Source organism: Musca autumnalis, unplaced genomic scaffold (genome assembly GCF_047663935.1).
Source record: "Musca autumnalis isolate F117 unplaced genomic scaffold, ASM4766393v1 scaffold_53, whole genome shotgun sequence".
NCBI lineage: Eukaryota > Metazoa > Arthropoda > Insecta > Diptera > Muscidae > Musca > Musca autumnalis.
The window spans coordinates 134,765-160,001 of NW_027412122.1; the positions used below are offsets into that span (position 1 = coordinate 134,765).

At 33.1% G+C, this 25,237-nt stretch overlaps 1 long non-coding RNA gene across 20 annotated transcripts in view; it reads right to left on the minus strand.

The window, feature by feature from the left end:
- The window catches only part of LOC141388094 (uncharacterized), an 81,137-nt gene that overhangs the window by 2,954 nt on the left and 52,946 nt on the right, over positions 1-25,237 (minus strand). The window lies entirely within an intron of this gene.

Genomic DNA, 25,237 nt, shown 5'->3' on the forward strand with positions numbered 1-25,237 from the left:
GTCTGAGATAGAATTGAAATGTTCACAATCCCTATTTCTCCCCGAAGCATTGTCGGATAATCGATCTTTTAACACAAGGAAGATTGAGACGATTCGTACAAATAAGACATTTATCATACATCTTACCTATATTATCCATGTCCATTTTAAATGATTCAAAACCGTTTCAACTTTTGCAAGTAATGCTTATTTATTTGATCCTGATTCTTTCTCAATCTGATTTTCTCCTCGTCGCCAATATAATAGTCCGTAGTTATAAATAAAACACGTCTGAATTGTTCTCGAACTCCGTAAAAAGTAATTTTTATTATATTTTCATATTTGATATCCACATGACATTATTGTCTATGCTACCGATACTACAGGATTCTGTAACTCATTTTTGCTGTTACCGAAGTTTTCAGTATGTATTACATTTTTATTTTCCAGGGTTGTAAGATGGTTGCGCCATACTTTTTGTGTCCCCTCGTAATAATACAACATAATGTTCGTCTCATTAGAAAATATAACGTCATCAAAGTACTTTAAAGGGCTTGAAATCTTTTCTGTAGAAAATTCGTTTCTCTATATTTTACGGGGAGAGCAGTGGTTTTTCCTATCCCTTCGTAATAATGCTTTTCTGACTTTTTCACGTAACGCACATATTCCAAAATCGTTTTCAATTACAAAACCAAAATTTGATTCTGGTTTGTGGTCTATTATTGATTTCCTAAATTATTTGGTGACGAAAAGTTATAGACTCTACATTTCTATATACCAAGAACGCCATAAAAATTCTTAATTGCAAAGAAATCGTGGGAATATTCAGAATTTTATTGCACTTTAACTGATTTGCAAACATTTAGACCAAGGCCAAGAAATCAAGTACATACAGTTTTTGTTGTTGTTATTTCTGGCCGATTTCTGATTTTATTGCCTTAATGATATTTTAAACAGTAAAAAACTTAACATTATTGAACTAAATTTTGTTTTAATCTTAAATTAAAAATTAAATTTTCCAAATTCGTTGGTAATATTTTTTTTGTTTAAAAAAGAAAATCTGTTGTGCGACATTTGTTAAGTGAAAACAGAATTACTCCAGACACGCAAATCTGGATCTGTTGGTTTTTACTGCTTACATTACGTTAATACTATACAATTGCGACATCTGTTGAAACGGAAGAAAAACTTCTAATGTGGTTTTATAATTTAGTGGTTTACGATAAAATGATACGATAAAACCTGCGCCTAGAAGTAAACTACAAAATTTGAAATTATTTGTGATAATTTACGGTATATAATATTTTACGGTATATAATAGCAAAATATAAGGATTTTTGTTGTTGATATTTTTTGTGGTTCCAGGACGAATTTTCTAAAACCCGGCCTTATCTCGCACATTTGCACCAACAGTGACCTACTGGTAAAATTTCAAGCTCATAGCTTTAGCCGTTTTGGCTGGGCGTTGATGATGAGTCAGTCAGTCAGTCACTTATCACCAAGCTCAAATATATAATAGACTAGCAAGTGCCCGCTACTTCGTTAGCGGAGAATTCACACGAATATAAAGGAGGATAATAAATTAAGAAATTAAAATGCAGAGTATAGTTTCACCCGTTCCTATTTACAAATTCTTTAACCAGTAAAGTACGACAGTTTAAGGTATTACCACATATTCTTTCTAAAAATCATACCTGTGGTTTTCAAATAGAACTACATAAATCGATTAATCGATTTGTGTTCATTTTGCTTTATTGATGTAGCTAGAAGCTATCAACGGCAAAAATCTGTTTTAAAAAATGTGGGCCGTAGTATTTTTAAAACTATATTCTCAACAACTATTGTTAAAACATTTGGTACCCTACGCTACATCGAATATGGCATAACTAAATCCCTTTAGTAATGAAAGTACTTAGCTCAACCGTCACTTCAATGTTCCTCGGAGGGGCAAAACAGTTGAATTGTACTACACTAAGCTGTATTTCATTAAAAACGGTTAAAAATAAGTGCAAACAATCACAATGTCTTAAACATATCATCATTGGGCATTAATTACAGCATGTAAACTCCTGGGATTTAAAAAATACAATTCGAAATGTCATATTTTATTGGTATTTGTGCCATTGATCTTTATTAAGTCTCTCATATTAGTGGGCTGTCTTATTCCCGACTTCTGTCTTCAGATGAACCCATAAATTTTCAATGGGGTTAATATTTGGACTTTAGTGTCGATGTCTTCGTTGTAGTTGTATAACAACCAAGTCCTACGTAAATAAGATTTACGTCTGTCTAGGCTGTCTTGTATTGGTAGAGTTTATATTATAATTTATAATTTTCAGTGTCCAAAACCCCAATTTTGACATTGTCGATTAAATAATTTTTCAATGTTTCCGTATTTTACCAAAGCCCTTGCTTAATATACAATCCCATGCCACAGAAAAACGGATTGTATAGACAAAGGACTGCTCTCACCAATTTTATTAACATTGAGTTTGTTGACAGAACAACTGAATTAAAAATACAATTGTAATCAGATTTTGTTCAAACAAAAACTGTATGTGGTTAGTTTTTGACGAAATCTACATCCTCAGATAAATGTATAAATGAAAATATTGCATTTTTTTTAAATCGCCTTCGAAAAACGTTGGGTATTTTTGTTTGGTTCGGTTAACAGCATATAACATGATGCGGTGCTCTTGAACCTACATTACACGAAAGTAGCTCACACCTGGGAATAAAAAATCGCCTGAGCGCTTTTTAAATAAATCACGGTCAAAGTTCACATTTTTTGGGGGTTTTTAGGTTTTCACGCCCTATCAAAATGGAATAAAGAAATTGTTGTAGCATCGAAAATTCTCTACAAAATTGTCCTTTATGATATTTTTGTAGGTTTTACCATTTTTAACATATAGATGTTCAGATTAGGACAATTTACTGACTGTATCGTCTCCATATGAAACAATGTCATGACTGCAATTTCCCTACTTTAACTTATATATCGCAAAAATTGTACAACCTAGGAAAAAATTACGAAATTTTCACAGCTATAAGATTTTTTAGTCCCATTTTGACAATACATGCCGTTTTCAAGCAAACTCGCGAAAACCTAACAAAAAACATAAAACTGTGACCTGAACTTCTCTCAAAAATGGTAAAACCTAGGAACAAATCGTATGAGTAATCCTTTGTCTATACGATTCATTTTTTAACATCGAGTTCGTTTACAGAACAACTCAATTAAAAACACAATTTTTAAAAACATCTTGTTCTAACAAAAACTGTATGGTGTTAGTTTTTACGGAATCGACATCCTCACATGTAAAAGAAAATCTTGCAATTTTTTCAAAAATCGACTTCGAAAATGTTGAGTATTTTGGTTTGAGTCTGTTGACAGCACTCAACATGAGTAATCCTTTGTCTATACACTTCATTTGTCTATTCCCTTACCATAACTTACAGTTCTCCGAACTTTACAATAAGTATTGCATTTTTATTTTCCAGGACTGTGAGAGGGTTGCGCCATTTTTTTTTTTGGGTTCCTTCGTAATAGTGCAACATAATTTTCATCTTATCAGAAAATATAACGTCATCAAAGTACTTTAACGGGCTTGAAATCTTCTCTTCAAATCTGATTCGTTGCTTTATATTTTGCGGGGAGAGAACTTTTTTCCTAACCCTTCGTGATGAATACTTGTTATGTAATACTTTTCTGCCTTTTTCATGTAACACACATACTCGAAAATCGTTTTCAGTTACAGAAATAATCTTTTGTCTCTGGTTTGGGACCTATTATTGATTTCATTAATTATTTAGCCATTTCTTCAAATTACAGATTTTGAAAATTGAATAGTTATGACTGTACATCTCCATATACGATAAAATTCTTAATTGCAAATATATCGTTGTAATATGCACCATTTTATTGCACTTCCGTTGATTTGCAAACATTTAGTTATTACCAAAAAGTCAAGTCCATACAGTTTTTAGCTGTTGTTATTTCTGGCCGATTTCTGAATTTATTCCCCTAATGTTGTCTTCAACAGCAACTCATTTGTTCAACAAACCAAACCCAACAGTATTTATTGAAAGAATTTTTGTTTTAATTTTAAATTGAAACAAATTATAGCTAAATCGGTCTGAAAATGTAGCTTAAAACGTAAAAATACCGTAAATCGGGGGGTACCGTTATATGGGGGCTATACCAAAACGTGGACCGATATAGCCCATCATCGAACTTGACCTGCAAAAAAAGGACGCGTTTTCCCAAAATTTCAGCGTCCTATCTCCATTTTTGTGGATGCTAGAGTGATTAACACAGGCGGACGGACTGACGTGGACAGATCGACTCAGAATTTTACCCTAATCAAGAATATATATACTTTATAGGGTCGCAAATGAGTATTTCAATGCGTTACTAACGGAAAAACAAACTTAATATACCCTCCATACTATAGTGGAGGGTATAAAAAAGTACCGTCAATTATGCGGCTTTAGCACACCCAATAGTCAACTACGACTAATAGTCGACCACGATTAATAGCCGACTACGAATAATAGACTACGACTAATGGTTGACTAGTCGACTTCGTCTTCCGAAAGTCGATGAAGAATAATCGATTATTCGGTTTTCGCACAGTCAATAGTCGACTACGACTTTTGGAAATTTTACCGTTAATAATCGATTAACCGAAATCGATTTTACGTATCCCTATTTTGTACCATTCAATCTTGTCTTAAATAAGTCGACCAACTAATTTTTGGGCAAACTCCGATATTTTATTATTCATAAATTAGTACAAAAAGATTAGTTTTCTTGGTTTGGAAACAATTACTAGACAATCTTATTAATTAATTATGTTAATATAAATATAGTTTCATACATCCTTTATTTTCCAATTTTTTATTATGTTTTTGCTATGCATATGCAGCCATAAAACACACAATTCCAGTTGTTCCACCTACGGTATTTATAGTATTTGAAAAATATCTGTCAATCTAACTAGGATATAGTGTTAGTCCATTCAAGCACATAAACTTGAATTGGCACTTAGGATCCACTTTTAATTGATCCTTACAAGCACATAACTTGAAGGAAACCGTCCACTAATAATTAAGAACAAATGGTTGGTTGTAGTACTAAAAGACGACTGATTTTCTTTATTGATTTCATTCTTTTATAGCAATATTTTCTTAACATAAATGATGACATGCATAAAGTATAACTAGGTCAAATATTATGCATACTTACTTCTTGTATGCATAATATTTGAAATGAAATTTATAAACATTGCAAAAAGTCAGTGAACTTATGAAAGCTCTTTTCACGTGAGATACAGAACATCAATTGCTTTTACAGGTGAAGTGCATGTGTGATGTGAAATGGATACACGGTGAATTCCAGAACATACCCGATTATGCATACAAGGAGCAAAGAAATGAAATTTATAAACATTGCAAAAAGTCAGTAAATTTAATAAAATATAGAATTACTAGCAAAATGCCCGCTACTTCGTATGCGGAAAGCATATAAAAAACAAATAAACAATATATAATATGGAAATGACAAACACTGAAAATTTGGTCGCACTAATACCAATTTTAATCAATATTTATTTTTATCTTAGTACTGTACGTACCCTTTTTTCGATTTTCGAAAAGATCGATTTCGAAAAGATCGATTTTCAAAAAGATCAGCCGTATCTCACATTAACAGCGAGATCAACGTTGCACACCAATACACACCCTAACTCCAAAAAATAAAAATTCCAGCACTGTCCCTACACCCAAAAACAAATTGAGTACCATTAAATAATTTTCGTATACTTATGGTACGTATTTCGACGATATATCTCATCCATACACAGACATTAATACAAAATAATTACAGTAAATTCCATAATAATTACAGTATTTCCAAATCTCAAGATTCCAGCTGTATCCGTTCGTCCAATTCCAAATTGTACCAAACTTAGCATCAAGTCAAACTCTTCGTATCTATAAGTAAGATTTTCCAAAACTACCTCAATCCATCACTTTAGTAGTAATCTTATTTCCAAATTTCAGGATTCAAACTCTATCCGTTAAACCAAATTAAAATTGTACAAAATTTAGAACAATTTAGAATTTTCGTACCAATTTTCAAAACTTCCTCAACGCAACAGGGCTACAATAATCATACTTTCAAATTGCAGGATTACACCGCTATCCGTTCACCTACATACAAATTGTATTAAATTTAGTACCATAAGTTTGCTTTTTCAAAACAACCTGAATCCTACTCTTCGACTGTAATCCTAATTCCAAATTTCAGGATTCCAGCTCTATTAATTCACCAGAATCCAAATTGTATCAAATTTAGTACCATTTCATTCCCAAACAAAATTTTCAGGATTCCAGGTCTAAACGTTCACCCAAATCTATATTGTACCATATTTAGTACTTCTCGTATCCATACGTACGACTTTTCAAAATTTCCTCAATACTACACTCCTACAGTAATCTTAATTCCAACACTATCCGTTTACTAAAATTCAAATTGTACCAAATTTAGTGGTTTTCGTACCCATAAGTACGAATTTCCAAACTACCTCAATTCTACTGTCCGGCAGTAATCTTAGTTCCGTTCATCCAAATCCAAATTGTACCAAATTTAGTACCATTTAGTACTTTTCGTACCCAAAGGTACGAATTTCCAAAACTATCTCAATCCTACACCCCTACAGTAATCTTAATTCAAAACTTTAGGATTCCATCTCTATCCGTTCACCGAAATCCAAATTTATTACTGCTCGTAATCATAAAAACGAATTTCCAAAACCATATCCTTATTTCAACGCCATTTCCCAACCTTGATTCCCATACCAAATTTGAAGATTCTAGCTTTATCCATTAAAAATATGCAATTGGTACCAAATTTAGAAACTTTTAGTACTTTTCGTACACTTATAGGTCGAGTTTCTAAATACCCTTTGGTACATCTTCCTAACTCTCCACCAATGACCACTCGTTCAAAATTTCAGAATTCTAGCTCTTCGCGTTTGCCTAATAAAATGTATTCCATATTTAGTACAATTTAGCACTTTTCGTACCTTTCTACGACGAATTTCCAAAAACCCCTTTACACAAAAACAAATTGTACCAAATTCTGTACAATTCGATTTTCCAAAACAGCCTTAATCCTTCACTTAAACAGTAACCATAATTCCAAATAACAGGATTCCAGCGCTATCCGTGCACTCAAATCCAAGTTGTACCATTTGGTACATTTCGTACCCATAAGTACGAATTTCAAAAACTACTTCCATCTCAATCTTATACTCCAACAGCAGTCTGACCGAATTCCAGGATTCCAAATTGTATCACAGGTAGTACCACTTAGTAATTTTCGTACCCTTACTACCTCAGTCCTACACTCCAATAGTTATCCTAATTTCAAATTTCAGGACTCAAACACTATCCGTCACCCAAATCCAAATTCTACTCTATAGCCTACCGCGAACGGGTTTCAAATTCTAACTCTTTCCGTTTACTACAATTCATACTTTAAATTAAAATAAATAAAATTAAAATACTTAAAATTCAGGATTCCAGTTCTATCCGTTCACCCAAATCCAAATTGTAATAAATTTAGTACCATTTAGTACTATTCGTACACATAAATACGAATTTCCAAAATTTCCCCAATCCTATGCTCCAACAATAATCTCAATTTCAAATTTCAGGATACCAGCTCTGTCCGTTCACTCGAATCCCTATTGTACCAAATTTAGTACTTTTCGAACACATAAGTACGACTTTCCAAAACCACCCTCATATCTCAGTCCTACACTTCACAGTAATCTTAATTCCAAATTTCAGGTTTCCAGCTACATACATACGTTCACCCAAATCCAAATTGCACTAAATTTAGTACCATTTAGTACTTTTCGTACCCATAAGTACGAATTTTCAAAACTACCTCAATTCTACACCCCACCAGTAATCTCAATTCCAAATTTCGAGATTCCAACTATATCCGTTCACCCAAATCCCCATTGTCCCAAATTTAGTACTTCTCATTAACATAAGTAAGAATTTCCAAAACTTCCCCAGTCCTACACTCCAACAGTAATATCAATTCCAAATTTCAGGAATCCAGCTCTATCCGTTCACCCAAATCCAAATTGTACTAAATTTAGTACCATTTAGTACTTTTCGTACACTTAAGTTTCCAAAAACCCTTTGGTGCATATTTCTTACTCTTCATCAGTGATCCTCAGTCCAAATTTGAGGAATCAAACTCTATCCGTTCACCCAAATCGAAACTGTACCAAATTTAGTGCTATTTAGTATCTTTCGTACCCTATGTACGAATTTCCAAAACTTCCACAATACTAAACTCCACCAGTAATCTCAGTTCCAAATTTCGAGATTCCAGAGCTATCCGTTCACCCAAATACCCATTATACAAAATTTAGTTCCATTTAGTACTTTCCAACTAAGCTGTATTTCATTAAAAACGGTTAAAAATAAGTGCAAACAATCACAATGTCTTAAACATATCATCATTGGGCATTAATTACAGCATGTAAACTCCTGGGATTTAAAAAATACAATTCGAAATGTCATATTTTATTGGTATTTGTGCCATTGATCTTTATTAAGTCTCTCATATTAGTGGGCTGTCTTATTCCCGACTTCTGTCTTCAGATGAACCCATAAATTTTCAATGGGGTTAATATTTGGACTTTAGTGTCGATGTCTTCGTTGTAGTTGTATAACAACCAAGTCCTACGTAAATAAGATTTACGTCTGTCTAGGCTGTCTTGTATTGGTAGAGTTTATATTATAATTTATAATTTTCAGTGTCCAAAACCCCAATTTTGACATTGTCGATTAAATAATTTTTCAATGTTTCCGTATTTTACCAAAGCCCTTGCTTAATATACAATCCCATGCCACAGAAAAACGGATTGTATAGACAAAGGACTGCTCTCACCAATTTTATTAACATTGAGTTTGTTGACAGAACAACTGAATTAAAAATACAATTGTAATCAGATTTTGTTCAAACAAAAACTGTATGTGGTTAGTTTTTGACGAAATCTACATCCTCAGATAAATGTATAAATGAAAATATTGCATTTTTTTTAAATCGCCTTCGAAAAACGTTGGGTATTTTTGTTTGGTTCGGTTAACAGCATATAACATGGTGCGGTGCTCTTGAACCTACATTACACGAAAGTAGCTCACACCTGGGAATAAAAAATCGCCTGAGCGCTTTTTAAATAAATCACGGTCAAAGTTCACATTTTTTGGGGGTTTTTAGGTTTTCACGCCCTATCAAAATGGAATAAAGAAATTGTTGTAGCATCGAAAATTCTCTACAAAATTGTCCTTTATGATATTTTTGTAGGTTTTACCATTTTTAACATATAGATGTTCAGATTAGGACAATTTACTGACTGTATCGTCTCCATATGAAACAATGTCATGACTGCAATTTCCCTACTTTAACTTATATATCGCAAAAATTGTACAACCTAGGAAAAAATTACGAAATTTTCACAGCTATAAGATTTTTTAGTCCCATTTTGACAATACATGCCGTTTTCAAGCAAACTCGCGAAAACCTAACAAAAAACATAAAACTGTGACCTGAACTTCTCTCAAAAATGGTAAAACCTAGGAACAAATCGTATGAGTAATCCTTTGTCTATACGATTCATTTTTTAACATCGAGTTCGTTTACAGAACAACTCAATTAAAAACACAATTTTTAAAAACATCTTGTTCTAACAAAAACTGTATGGTGTTAGTTTTTACGGAATCGACATCCTCACATGTAAAAGAAAATCTTGCAATTTTTTCAAAAATCGACTTCGAAAATGTTGAGTATTTTGGTTTGAGTCTGTTGACAGCACTCAACATGAGTAATCCTTTGTCTAAACACTTCATTTGTCTATTCCCTTACCATAACTTACAGTTCTCCGAACTTTACAATAAGTATTGCATTTTTATTTTCCAGGACTGTGAGAGGGTTGCGCCATTTTTTTTTTTTTTTGGGTTCCTTCGTAATAGTGCAACATAATTTTCATCTTATCAGAAAATATAACGTCATCAAAGTACTTTAACGGGCTTGAAATCTTCTCTTCAAATCTGATTCGTTGCTTTATATTTTGCGGGGAGAGAACTTTTTTCCTAACCCTTCGTGATGAATACTTGTTATGTAATACTTTTCTGCCTTTTTCATGTAACACACATACTCGAAAATCGTTTTCAATTACAGAAATAATCTTTTGTCTCTGGTTTGGGACCTATTATTGATTTCATTAATTATTTAGCCATTTCTTCAAATTACAGATTTTGAAAATTGAATAGTTATGACTGTACATCTCCATATACGATAAAATTCTTAATTGCAAATATATCGTTGTAATATGCACCATTTTATTGCACTTCCGTTGATTTGCAAACATTTAGTTATTACCAAAAAGTCAAGTCCATACAGTTTTTAGCTGTTGTTATTTCTGGCCGATTTCTGAATTTATTCCCCTAATGTTGTCTTCAACAGCAACTCATTTGTTCAACAAACCAAACCCAACATTATTTATTGAAAGAATTTTTGTTTTAATTTTAAATTGAAAATCAAAATTTTTACAATTGCATCGTTTGTAATCATTTTTTCTAACTGGACTTTAACGAATGAAAATCTTTTGTGCGACACCTGTTATGTGAAAACAAAATCGGTTTGTCTTTATCTTTCTATCATCTAGTGGTTTACGATAAAATAAGTGCGCCTAGAAGTAAACTACAAAATTTGAAATTATGTGGGATTTTTACGGTATTAAGAAGTTATAGCATTGTTAATTTTACACATGTCTTACAGAGGGCCAACTAAGTGAATAAGTACCCAGCAAAATGTTCGATGCCAAAGATGTCATTCAATCATGGGTAAAAGTGATCCGGCATGTCATCTTTTTAGCATCTTCATCGATGAATTTTGTATGAGCGTGGACCCCAAAAGATGCTATTCATTTTTGGATCCAAAGCATGTCATTCACACTAATGCCTTGACATGTCATTTTCACCAATGATTTGGCATGTCATTTCCACCAATACTTTGGCATGTAATTTTTACCAACTCTTTGCAATGACATTATCATTACGACGAGAGTTTTAAAAACGTTGTTTGTGATTTCGAGTCTCCGACAACATGAAGCCTATTGTAAATAATTAATCTTATATATTTAGAAAAATGTGTATAAATAAAAACACAATATTCATCTCTATTGGATCGATAGAATGGGTTCAAATGCTGGTGAAAAGATCGGATCTTTCACGACTTCCTTTGCATGGGTTCAAATGCTGAGGAAAAGATCGGATCTTTCACGACTTCCTTTGCATTTGTTCAAATACTAATGAAAAGATCGGATCTTTCATGACTTCGTTTGAACCAATGCAAAAGATGCCATGAAATCACGTCATCGCATGGAACCCCTTCCCTCAAATTTTGCTGGGTACGTAATAATAATGAAAAATAAGGATTTTTGTTGTTGTTATTTTTTGTGGTTCCAGGACGAATTTTCTAAAACCCGGCCTTATCTCGCACATTTGCATCAACAGTGACCCACTGGTAAAATTTCAAGCTCCTAGCTTTTGCCGCTTTGGCTGGGTGTTGATGATGAGTCAGTCAGTCAGTCACTTATCACCAAGCTCATTTATATATATAGGTTGACACTTAGGAACCCTAAATGTCAAATTATAGCTAAATCGGTCTGAAAATGTAGCTTAAAACGTAAAAATACCGTAAATCGGGGGGTACCGTTATATGGGGGCTATACCAAAACGTGGACCGATATAGCCCATCATCGAACTTGACCTGCAAAAAAAGGACGCGTTTTCCCAAAATTTCAGCGTCCTATCTCCATTTTTGTGGATGCTAGAGTGATTAACACAGGCGGACGGACTGACGTGGACAGATCGACTCAGAATTTTACCCTAATCAAGAATATATATACTTTATAGGGTCGCAAATGAGTATTTCAATGCGTTACTAACGGAAAAACAAACTTAATATACCCTCCATACTATAGTGGAGGGTATAAAAAAGTACCGTCAATTATGCGGCTTTAGCACACCCAATAGTCAACTACGACTAATAGTCGACCACGATTAATAGCCGACTACGAATAATAGACTACGACTAATGGTTGACTAGTCGACTTCGTCTTCCGAAAGTCGATGAAGAATAATCGATTATTCGGTTTTCGCACAGTCAATAGTCGACTACGACTTTTGGAAATTTTACCGTTAATAATCGATTAACCGAAATCGATTTTACGTATCCCTATTTTGTACCATTCAATCTTGTCTTAAATAAGTCGACCAACTAATTTTTGGGCAAACTCCGATATTTTATTATTCATAAATTAGTACAAAAAGATTAGTTTTCTTGGTTTGGAAACAATTACTAGACAATCTTATTAATTAATTATGTTAATATAAATATAGTTTCATACATCCTTTATTTTCCAATTTTTTATTATGTTTTTGCTATGCATATGCAGCCATAAAACACACAATTCCAGTTGTTCCACCTACGGTATTTATAGTATTTGAAAAATATCTGTTAATCTAACTAGGATATAGTGTTAGTCCATTCAAGCACATAAACTTGAATTGGCACTTAGGATCCACTTTTAATTGATCCTTACAAGCACATAACTTGAAGGAAACCGTCCACTAATAATTAAGAACAAATGGTTGGTTGTAGTACTAAAAGACGACTGATTTTCTTTATTGATTTCATTCTTTTATAGCAATATTTTCTTAACATAAATGATGACATGCATAAAGTATAACTAGGTCAAATATTATGCATACTTACTTCTTGTATGCATAATATTTGAAATGAAATTTATAAACATTGCAAAAAGTCAGTGAACTTATGAAAGCTCTTTTCACGTGAGATACAGAACATCAATTGCTTTTACAGGTGAAGTGCATGTGTGATGTGAAATGGATACACGGTGAATTCCAGAACATACCCGATTATGCATACAAGGAGCAAAGAAATGAAATTTATAAACATTGCAAAAAGTCAGTAAATTTAATAAAATATAGAATTACTAGCAAAATGCCCGCTACTTCGTATGCGGAAAGCATATAAAAAACAAATAAACAATATATAATATGGAAATGACAAACACTGAAAATTTGGTCGCACTAATACCAATTTTAATCAATATTTATTTTTATCTTAGTACTGTACGTACCCTTTTTTCGATTTTCGAAAAGATCGATTTCGAAAAGATCGATTTTCAAAAAGATCAGCCGTATCTCACATTAACAGCGAGATCAACGTTGCACACCAATACACACCCTAACTCCAAAAAATAAAAATTCCAGCACTGTCCCTACACCCAAAAACAAATTGAGTACCATTAAATAATTTTCGTATACTTATGGTACGTATTTCGACGATATATCTCATCCATACACAGACATTAATACAAAATAATTACAGTAAATTCCATAATAATTACAGTATTTCCAAATCTCAAGATTCCAGCTGTATCCGTTCGTCCAATTCCAAATTGTACCAAACTTAGCATCAAGTCAAACTCTTCGTATCTATAAGTAAGATTTTCCAAAACTACCTCAATCCATCACTTTAGTAGTAATCTTATTTCCAAATTTCAGGATTCAAACTCTATCCGTTAAACCAAATTAAAATTGTACAAAATTTAGAACAATTTAGAATTTTCGTACCAATTTTCAAAACTTCCTCAACGCAACAGGGCTACAATAATCATACTTTCAAATTGCAGGATTACACCGCTATCCGTTCACCTACATACAAATTGTATTAAATTTAGTACCATAAGTTTGCTTTTTCAAAACAACCTGAATCCTACTCTTCGACTGTAATCCTAATTCCAAATTTCAGGATTCCAGCTCTATTAATTCACCAGAATCCAAATTGTATCAAATTTAGTACCATTTCATTCCCAAACAAAATTTTCAGGATTCCAGGTCTAAACGTTCACCCAAATCTATATTGTACCATATTTAGTACTTCTCGTATCCATACGTACGACTTTTCAAAATTTCCTCAATACTACACTCCTACAGTAATCTTAATTCCAACACTATCCGTTTACTAAAATTCAAATTGTACCAAATTTAGTGGTTTTCGTACCCATAAGTACGAATTTCCAAACTACCTCAATTCTACTGTCCGGCAGTAATCTTAGTTCCGTTCATCCAAATCCAAATTGTACCAAATTTAGTACCATTTAGTACTTTTCGTACCCAAGGGTACGAATTTCCAAAACTATCTCAATCCTACACCCCTACAGTAATCTTAATTCAAAACTTTAGGATTCCATCTCTATCCGTTCACCGAAATCCAAATTTATTACTGCTCGTAATCATAAAAACGAATTTCCAAAACCATATCCTTATTTCAACGCCATTTCCCAACCTTGATTCCCATACCAAATTTGAAGATTCTAGCTTTATCCATTAAAAATATGCAATTGGTACCAAATTTAGAAACTTTTAGTACTTTTCGTACACTTATAGGTCGAGTTTCTAAATACCCTTTGGTACATCTTCCTAACTCTCCACCAATGACCACTCGTTCAAAATTTCAGAATTCTAGCTCTTCGCGTTTGCCTAATAAAATGTATTCCATATTTAGTACAATTTAGCACTTTTCGTACCTTTCTACGACGAATTTCCAAAAACCCCTTTACACAAAAACAAATTGTACCAAATTCTGTACAATTCGATTTTCCAAAACAGCCTTAATCCTTCACTTAAACAGTAACCATAATTCCAAATAACAGGATTCCAGCGCTATCCGTGCACTCAAATCCAAGTTGTACCATTTGGTACATTTCGTACCCATAAGTACGAATTTCAAAAACTACTTCCATCTCAATCTTATACTCCAACAGCAGTCTGACCGAATTCCAGGATTCCAAATTGTATCACAGGTAGTACCACTTAGTAATTTTCGTACCCTTACTACCTCAGTCCTACACTCCAATAGTTATCCTAATTTCAAATTTCAGGACTCAAACACTATCCGTCACCCAAATCCAAATTCTACTCTATAGCCTACCGCGAACGGGTTTCAAATTCTAACTCTTTCCGTTTACTACAATTCATACTTTAAATTAAAATAAATAAAATTAAAATACTTAAAATTCAGGATTCCAGTTCTATCCGTTCACCCAAATCCAAATTGTAATAAATTTAGTACCATTTAGTACTATTCGTACACATAAATACGAATTTCCAAAATTTCCCCAATCCTATGCTCCAACAATAATCTCAATTTCAAATTTCAGGATACCAGCTCTGTCCGTTCACTCGAATCCCTATTGTACCAAATTTAGTACTTTTCGAACACATAAGTACGACTTTCCAAAACCACCCTCATATCTCAGTCCTACACTTCACAGTAATCTTAATTCCAAATTTCAGGTTTCCAGCTACATACATACGTTCACCCAAATCCAAATTGCACTAAATTTAGTACCATTTAGTACTTTTCGTACCCATAAGTACGAATTTTCAAAACTACCTCAATTCTACACCCCACCAGTAATCTCAATTCCAAATTTCGAGATTCCAACTATATCCGTTCACCCAAATCCCCATTGTCCCAAATTTAGTACTTCTCATTAACATAAGTAAGAATTTCCAAAACTTCCCCAGTCCTACACTCCAACAGTAATATCAATTCCAAATTTCAGGAATCCAGCTCTATCCGTTCACCCAAATCCAAATTGTACTAAATTTAGTACCATTTAGTACTTTTCGTACACTTAAGTTTCCAAAAACCCTTTGGTGCATATTTCTTACTCTTCATCAGTGATCCTCAGTCCAAATTTGAGGAATCAAACTCTATCCGTTCACCCAAATCGAAACTGTACCAAATTTAGTGCTATTTAGTATCTTTCGTACCCTATGTACGAATTTCCAAAACTTCCACAATACTAAACTCCACCAGTAATCTCAGTTCCAAATTTCGAGATTCCAGAGCTATCCGTTCACCCAAATACCCATTATACAAAATTTAGTTCCATTTAGTACTTTCCAACTAAGCTGTATTTCATTAAAAACGGTTAAAAATAAGTGCAAACAATCACAATGTCTTAAACATATCATCATTGGGCATTAATTACAGCATGTAAACTCCTGGGATTTAAAAAATACAATTCGAAATGTCATATTTTATTGGTATTTGTGCCATTGATCTTTATTAAGTCTCTCATATTAGTGGGCTGTCTTATTCCCGACTTCTGTCTTCAGATGAACCCATAAATTTTCAATGGGGTTAATATTTGGACTTTAGTGTCGATGTCTTCGTTGTAGTTGTATAACAACCAAGTCCTACGTAAATAAGATTTACGTCTGTCTAGGCTGTCTTGTATTGGTAGAGTTTATATTATAATTTATAATTTTCAGTGTCCAAAACCCCAATTTTGACATTGTCGATTAAATAATTTTTCAATGTTTCCGTATTTTACCAAAGCCCTTGCTTAATATACAATCCCATGCCACAGAAAAACGGATTGTATAGACAAAGGACTGCTCTCACCAATTTTATTAACATTGAGTTTGTTGACAGAACAACTGAATTAAAAATACAATTGTAATCAGATTTTGTTCAAACAAAAACTGTATGTGGTTAGTTTTTGACGAAATCTACATCCTCAGATAAATGTATAAATGAAAATATTGCATTTTTTTTAAATCGCCTTCGAAAAACGTTGGGTATTTTTGTTTAGTTCGGTTAACAGCATATAACATGATGCGGTGCTCTTGAACCTACATTACACGAAAGTAGCTCACACCTGGGAATAAAAAATCGCCTGAGCGCTTTTTAAATAAATCACGGTCAAAGTTCACATTTTTTGGGGGTTTTTAGGTTTTCACGCCCTATCAAAATGGAATAAAGAAATTGTTGTAGCATCGAAAATTCTCTACAAAATTGTCCTTTATGATATTTTTGTAGGTTTTACCATTTTTAACATATAGATGTTCAGATTAGGACAATTTACTGACTGTATCGTCTCCATATGAAACAATGTCATGACTGCAATTTCCCTACTTTAACTTATATATCGCAAAAATTGTACAACCTAGGAAAAAATTACGAAATTTTCACAGCTATAAGATTTTTTAGTCCCATTTTGACAATACATGCCGTTTTCAAGCAAACTCGCGAAAACCTAACAAAAAACATAAAACTGTGACCTGAACTTCTCTCAAAAATGGTAAAACCTAGGAACAAATCGTATGAGTAATCCTTTGTCTATACGATTCATTTTTTAACATCGAGTTCGTTTACAGAACAACTCAATTAAAAACACAATTTTTAAAAACATCTTGTTCTAACAAAAACTGTATGGTGTTAGTTTTTACGGAATCGACATCCTCACATGTAAAAGAAAATCTTGCAATTTTTTCAAAAATCGACTTCGAAAATGTTGAGTATTTTGGTTTGAGTCTGTTGACAGCACTCAACATGAGTAATCCTTTGTCTAAACACTTCATTTGTCTATTCCCTTACCATAACTTACAGTTCTCCGAACTTTACAATAAGTATTGCATTTTTATTTTCCAGGACTGTGAGAGGGTTGCGCCATTTTTTTTTTTTTTTGGGTTCCTTCGTAATAGTGCAACATAATTTTCATCTTATCAGAAAATATAACGTCATCAAAGTACTTTAACGGGCTTGAAATCTTCTCTTCAAATCTGATTCGTTGCTTTATATTTTGCGGGGAGAGAACTTTTTTCCTAACCCTTCGTTATGAATACTTGTTATGTAATACTTTTCTGCCTTTTTCATGTAACACACATACTCGAAAATCGTTTTCAATTACAGAAATAATCTTTTGTCTCTGGTTTGGGACCTATTATTGATTTCATTAATTATTTAGCCATTTCTTCAAATTACAGATTTTGAAAATTGAATAGTTATGACTGTACATCTCCATATACGATAAAATTCTTAATTGCAAATATATCGTTGTAATATGCACCATTTTATTGCACTTCCGTTGATTTGCAAACATTTAGTTATTACCAAAAAGTCAAGTCCATACAGTTTTTAGCTGTTGTTATTTCTGGCCGATTTCTGAATTTATTCCCCTAATGTTGTCTTCAACAGCAACTCATTTGTTCAACAAACCAAACCCAACATTATTTATTGAAAGAATTTTTGTTTTAATTTTAAATTGAAAATCAAAATTTTTACAATTGCATCGTTTGTAATCATTTTTTCTAACTGGACTTTAACGAATGAAAATCTTTTGTGCGACACCTGTTATGTGAAAACAAAATCGGTTTGTCTTTATCTTTCTATCATCTAGTGGTTTACGATAAAATAAGTGCGCCTAGAAGTAAACTACAAAATTTGAAATTATGTGGGATTTTTACGGTATTAAGAAGTTATAGCATTGTTAATTTTACACATGTCTTACAGAGGGCCAACTAAGTGAATTAGTACGTAATAATAATGAAAAATAAGGATTTTTGTTGTTGTTATTTTTTGTGGTTCCAGGACGAATTTTCTAAAACCCGGCCTTATCTCGCACATTTGCATCAACAGTGACCCACTGGTAAAATTTCAAGCTCCTAGCTTTTGCCGCTTTGGCTGGGTGTTGATGATGAGTCAGTCAGTCAGTCACTTATCACCAAGCTCATTTATATATATAGGTTGACACTTAGGAACCCTAAATGTCAAATTATAGCTAAATCGGTCTGAAAATGTAGCTTAAAACGTAAAAATACCGTAAATCGGGGGGTACCGTTATATGGGGGCCATACCAAAACGTGGACCGATATAGCCCATCATCGAACTTGACCTGCAAAAAAAGGACGCGTTTTCCCAAAATTTCAGCGTCCTATCTCCATTTTTGTGGATGCTAGAGTGATTAACACAGGCGGACGGACTGACGTGGACAGATCGACTCAGAATTTTACCCTAATCAAGAATATATATACTTTATAGGGTCGCAAATGAGTATTTCAATGCGTTACTAACGGAAAAACAAACTTAATATACCCTCCATACTATAGTGGAGGGTATAAAAAAGTACCGTCAATTATGCGGCTTTAGCACACCCAATAGTCAACTACGACTAATAGTCGACCACGATTAATAGCCGACTACGAATAATAGACTACGACTAATGGTTGACTAGTCGACTTCGTCTTCCGAAAGTCGATGAAGAATAATCGATTATTCGGTTTTCGCACAGTCAATAGTCGACTACGACTTTTGGAAATTTTACCGTTAATAATCGATTAACCGAAATCGATTTTACGTATCCCTATTTTGTACCATTCAATCTTGTCTTAAATAAGTCGACCAACTAATTTTTGGGCAAACTCCGATATTTTATTATTCATAAATTAGTACAAAAAGATTAGTTTTCTTGGTTTGGAAACAATTACTAGACAATCTTATTAATTAATTATGTTAATATAAATATAGTTTCATACATCCTTTATTTTCCAATTTTTTATTATGTTTTTGCTATGCATATGCAGCCATAAAACACACAATTCCAGTTGTTCCACCTACGGTATTTATAGTATTTGAAAAATATCTGTTAATCTAACTAGGATATAGTGTTAGTCCATTCAAGCACATAAACTTGAATTGGCACTTAGGATCCACTTTTAATTGATCCTTACAAGCACATAACTTGAAGGAAACCGTCCACTAATAATTAAGAACAAATGGTTGGTTGTAGTACTAAAAGACGACTGATTTTCTTTATTGATTTCATTCTTTTATAGCAATATTTTCTTAACATAAATGATGACATGCATAAAGTATAACTAGGTCAAATATTATGCATACTTACTTCTTGTATGCATAATATTTGAAATGAAATTTATAAACATTGCAAAAAGTCAGTGAACTTATGAAAGCTCTTTTCACGTGAGATACAGAACATCAATTGCTTTTACAGGTGAAGTGCATGTGTGATGTGAAATGGATACACGGTGAATTCCAGAACATACCCGATTATGCATACAATGAGCAAAGAAATGAAATTTATAAACATTGCAAAAAGTCAGTAAATTTAATAAAATATAGAATTACTAGCAAAATGCCCGCTACTTCGTATGCGGAAAGCATATAAAAAACAAATAAACAATATATAATATGGAAATGACAAACACTGAAAATTTGGTCGCACTAATACCAATTTTAATCAATATTTATTTTTATCTTAGTACTGTACGTACCCTTTTTTCGATTTTCGAAAAGATCGATTTCGAAAAGATCGATTTTCAAAAAGATCAGCCGTATCTCACATTAACAGCGAGATCAACGTTGCACACCAATACACACCCTAACTCCAAAAAATAAAAATTCCAGCACTGTCCCTACACCCAAAAACAAATTGAGTACCATTAAATAATTTTCGTATACTTATGGTACGTATTTCGACGATATATCTCATCCATACACAGACATTAATACAAAATAATTACAGTAAATTCCATAATAATTACAGTATTTCCAAATCTCAAGATTCCAGCTGTATCCGTTCGTCCAATTCCAAATTGTACCAAACTTAGCATCAAGTCAAACTCTTCGTATCTATAAGTAAGATTTTCCAAAACTACCTCAATCCATCACTTTAGTAGTAATCTTATTTCCAAATTTCAGGATTCAAACTCTATCCGTTAAACCAAATTAAAATTGTACAAAATTTAGAACAATTTAGAATTTTCGTACCAATTTTCAAAACTTCCTCAACGCAACAGGGCTACAATAATCATACTTTCAAATTGCAGGATTCCACCGCTATCCGTTCACCTACATACAAATTGTATTAAATTTAGTACCATAAGTTTGCTTTTTCAAAACAACCTGAATCCTACTCTTCGACTGTAATCCTAATTCCAAATTTCAGGATTCCAGCTCTATTAATTCACCAGAATCCAAATTGTATCAAATTTAGTACCATTTCATTCCCAAACAAAATTTTCAGGATTCCAGGTCTAAACGTTCACCCAAATCTATATTGTACCATATTTAGTACTTCTCGTATCCATACGTACGACTTTTCAAAATTTCCTCAATACTACACTCCTACAGTAATCTTAATTCCAACACTATCCGTTTACTAAAATTCAAATTGTACCAAATTTAGTGGTTTTCGTACCCATAAGTACGAATTTCCAAACTACCTCAATTCTACTGTCCGGCAGTAATCTTAGTTCCGTTCATCCAAATCCAAATTGTACCAAATTTAGTACCATTTAGTACTTTTCGTACCCAAAGGTACGAATTTCCAAAACTATCTCAATCCTACACCCCTACAGTAATCTTAATTCAAAACTTTAGGATTCCATCTCTATCCGTTCACCGAAATCCAAATTTATTACTGCTCGTAATCATAAAAACGAATTTCCAAAACCATATCCTTATTTCAACGCCATTTCCCAACCTTGATTCCCATACCAAATTTGAAGATTCTAGCTTTATCCATTAAAAATATGCAATTGGTACCAAATTTAGAAACTTTTAGTACTTTTCGTACACTTATAGGTCGAGTTTCTAAATACCCTTTGGTACATCTTCCTAACTCTCCACCAATGACCACTCGTTCAAAATTTCAGAATTCTAGCTCTTCGCGTTTGCCTAATACAATGTATTCCATATTTAGTACAATTTAGCACTTTTCGTACCTTTCTACGACGAATTTCCAAAAACCCCTTTACACAAAAACAAATTGTACCAAATTCTGTACAATTCGATTTTCCAAAACAACCTTAATCCTTCACTTAAACAGTAACCATAATTCCAAATAACAGGATTCCAGCGCTATCCGTGCACTCAAATCCAAGTTGTACCATTTGGTACATTTCGTACCCATAAGTACGAATTTCAAAAACTACTTCCATCTCAATCTTATACTCCAACAGCAGTCTGACCGAATTCCAGGATTCCAAATTGTATCACAGGTAGTACCACTTAGTAATTTTCGTACCCTTACTACCTCAGTCCTACACTCCAATAGTTATCCTAATTTCAAATTTCAGGACTCAAACACTATCCGTCACCCAAATCCAAATTCTACTCTATAGCCTACCGCGAACGGGTTTCAAATTCTAACTCTTTCCGTTTACTACAATTCATACTTTAAATTAAAATAAATAAAATTAAAATACTTAAAATTCAGGATTCCAGTTCTATCCGTTCACCCAAATCCAAATTGTAATAAATTTAGTACCATTTAGTACTATTCGTACACATAAATACGAATTTCCAAAATTTCCCCAATCCTATGCTCCAACAATAATCTCAATTTCAAATTTCAGGATACCAGCTCTGTCCGTTCACTCGAATCCCTATTGTACCAAATTTAGTACTTTTCGAACACATAAGTACGACTTTCCAAAACCACCCTCATATCTCAGTCCTACACTTCACAGTAATCTTAATTCCAAATTTCAGGTTTCCAGCTACATACATACGTTCACCCAAATCCAAATTGCACTAAATTTAGTACCATTTAGTACTTTTCGTACCCATAAGTACGAATTTTCAAAACTACCTCAATTCTACACCCCACCAGTAATCTCAATTCCAAATTTCGAGATTCCAACTATATCCGTTCACCCAAATCCCCATTGTCCCAAATTTAGTACTTCTCATTAACATAAGTAAGAATTTCCAAAACTTCCCCAGTCCTACACTCCAACAGTAATATCAATTCCAAATTTCAGGAATCCAGCTCTATCCGTTCACCCAAATCCAAATTGTACTAAATTTAGTACCATTTAGTACTTTTCGTACACTTAAGTTTCCAAAAACCCTTTGGTGCATATTTCTTACTCTTCATCAGTGATCCTCAGTCCAAATTTGAGGAATCAAACTCTATCCGTTCACCCAAATCGAAACTGTACCAAATTTAGTGCTATTTAGTATCTTTCGTACCCTATGTACGAATTTCCAAAACTTCCACAATACTAAACTCCACCAGTAATCTCAGTTCCAAATTTCGAGATTCCAGAGCTATCCGTTCACCCAAATACCCATTATACAAAATTTAGTTCCATTTAGTACTTTCCAAAACCCCCCTCATATCTCATTCCTACTCTTCAACAGTAATATTAATTCCAAATTTCAGGTTTCCAGCTCTTTCCTTTCACCCAAATCTAAATTGTACTAAATTTAGTACCATTTAGTACTATTTGTACACATAAATACGAATTTCCAAAATTTCCCCAATCATATGCTCCAACAATAATCTCAATTTCAAATTTCAGGATTCCAGCTCTGTCCGTTCACTCGAATCCCTATTGTACCAAATTTAGTACTTTTCGAACACATAAGTACGAATTTCCAAAACCACCCTCATATCTCAGTCCTACACTTCACAGTAATCTTAATTCCAAATTTCAGGTTTCCAGCTACATACGTTCACCCAAATCCAAATTGCACTAAATTTAGTACCATTTAGTACTTTTCGTACCCATAAGTACGAATTTTCAAAACTACCTCAGTCCTACACCCCACCAGTAATCTCAATTCCAAATTTCGAGATTCCAGCTTTTATCCGTTCACCCAAATCCCCATTGTATCAAATTTAGTACCATTTAGTACTTTTCATACACATAAGTACGAATTTCCAAAAGTTCTTCAATCCTACACTCCAACAGTAATCTCAATTCCAAATATCAGGATTCCAGCTCTATCCGTTCACCCAAATCCCTATTGTACCAAATTTAGTACTATTTAGTACTTTTCGTACACATAAGTACTAATTTCCAAAACTACCCTCATATCTCAATCCTACACTTCAACAGTAATATTAATTCCAAATTTCAGGTTTCCAGCTCTATCCGTTCATTCAAATCCAAATTGTACTAAATTTAGTACCATTTAGTACTTTTCGTACCCATAAGTACGAATTTTCAAAACTACCTCAATCCTACACCCCACCTGTAATCTCAATTCCAAATATCGAAATTCCAGCTATTATCCGTTCACTCAAATCCCCATTGTATCAAATTTAGTACCATTTAGTACTTTTCATACACATAAGCACGAATTTCCAAAACTACCCTCATATCTCAATCCTACACTACAACAGTAACCTTAATTCCAAATTTGAGGTTTCCAGCTCTTTACGTTCACCCAAATCTAAATTGTACTAAATTTAGTACCATTTAATACTTTTCGTACACATGATTGGTAATTTTCCAAACCATTTCCTTTTAGAAGCACCACTTCCCAACCTTGATTTCCATACTATAATTCCTATATTCCTGGGGCCTATTATTGATTTCATTAATTAGTTATCGATTTCTTCAAATTACAGATTTTGAAATTGAATAGTTATGACTGTACATCTCCATATACGATAAAATTCTTAATTGCAAATAAATAGTGGTAGTATGCACAATTTTATTGCACTTTCATTGATTTGCAAACATTTAGTTATTCACGACATCTGTTGCAATGGAAGATAACAAATGTCTTGTCTTTCTATTATTTAGTGGTTTACGGTAAAATAAGTGCGCCTAGAAGTAAACTACAAAATTTGAAATTATGTGTGATCGTTTACGGTATCATGAAGTTATAGCATTGTTAATTTGACACATGTCTTGCAGAGGGCCAACTAAGTGCATAAGTACGTAATAATAATGAAAAATAAGGATTTTTGTTGTTGTTATTTTTTGTGGTTCCAGGACGAATTTTCTAAAACCCGGCCTTATCTCGCACATTTGCATCAACAGTCAGTCAGTCAATCACTTATCACCAAGCTCATTTATATATATAGATTGACTGTTACTTTGGTGAATGACTTACATAAAAATGTTGTATTAGCAATTTTTACAATTAAAATACAAATTGTAAATATGTGACAACTAAAGTACAAATAGTAGATATGTGCATAGTTATGTGTGTAAATATGTATGTTTTAACATTCTCCGCACCGTTGACAGTGTTCAAGTGGTGAGTGTAGCTGAAGCGGGTGTATGAGTGGATGAATCAGCTGGTACATTTATTGTTGATTGGAGAATTCTAACTAGGCGTTTACACCAGACAGTTTGTCTTCAAATACAACTCTGATTTACTAACACATACATACATTTGTCGCTTGTCTCCCAGCTGTCCATTATTGGGTTAACAAATTTCTGACATTTTTGTGAAAAAGAAGTGAGATGATAATTCAAATGTGCTGAAAACAAAACAATATGTACAAAAACAAAATATGTG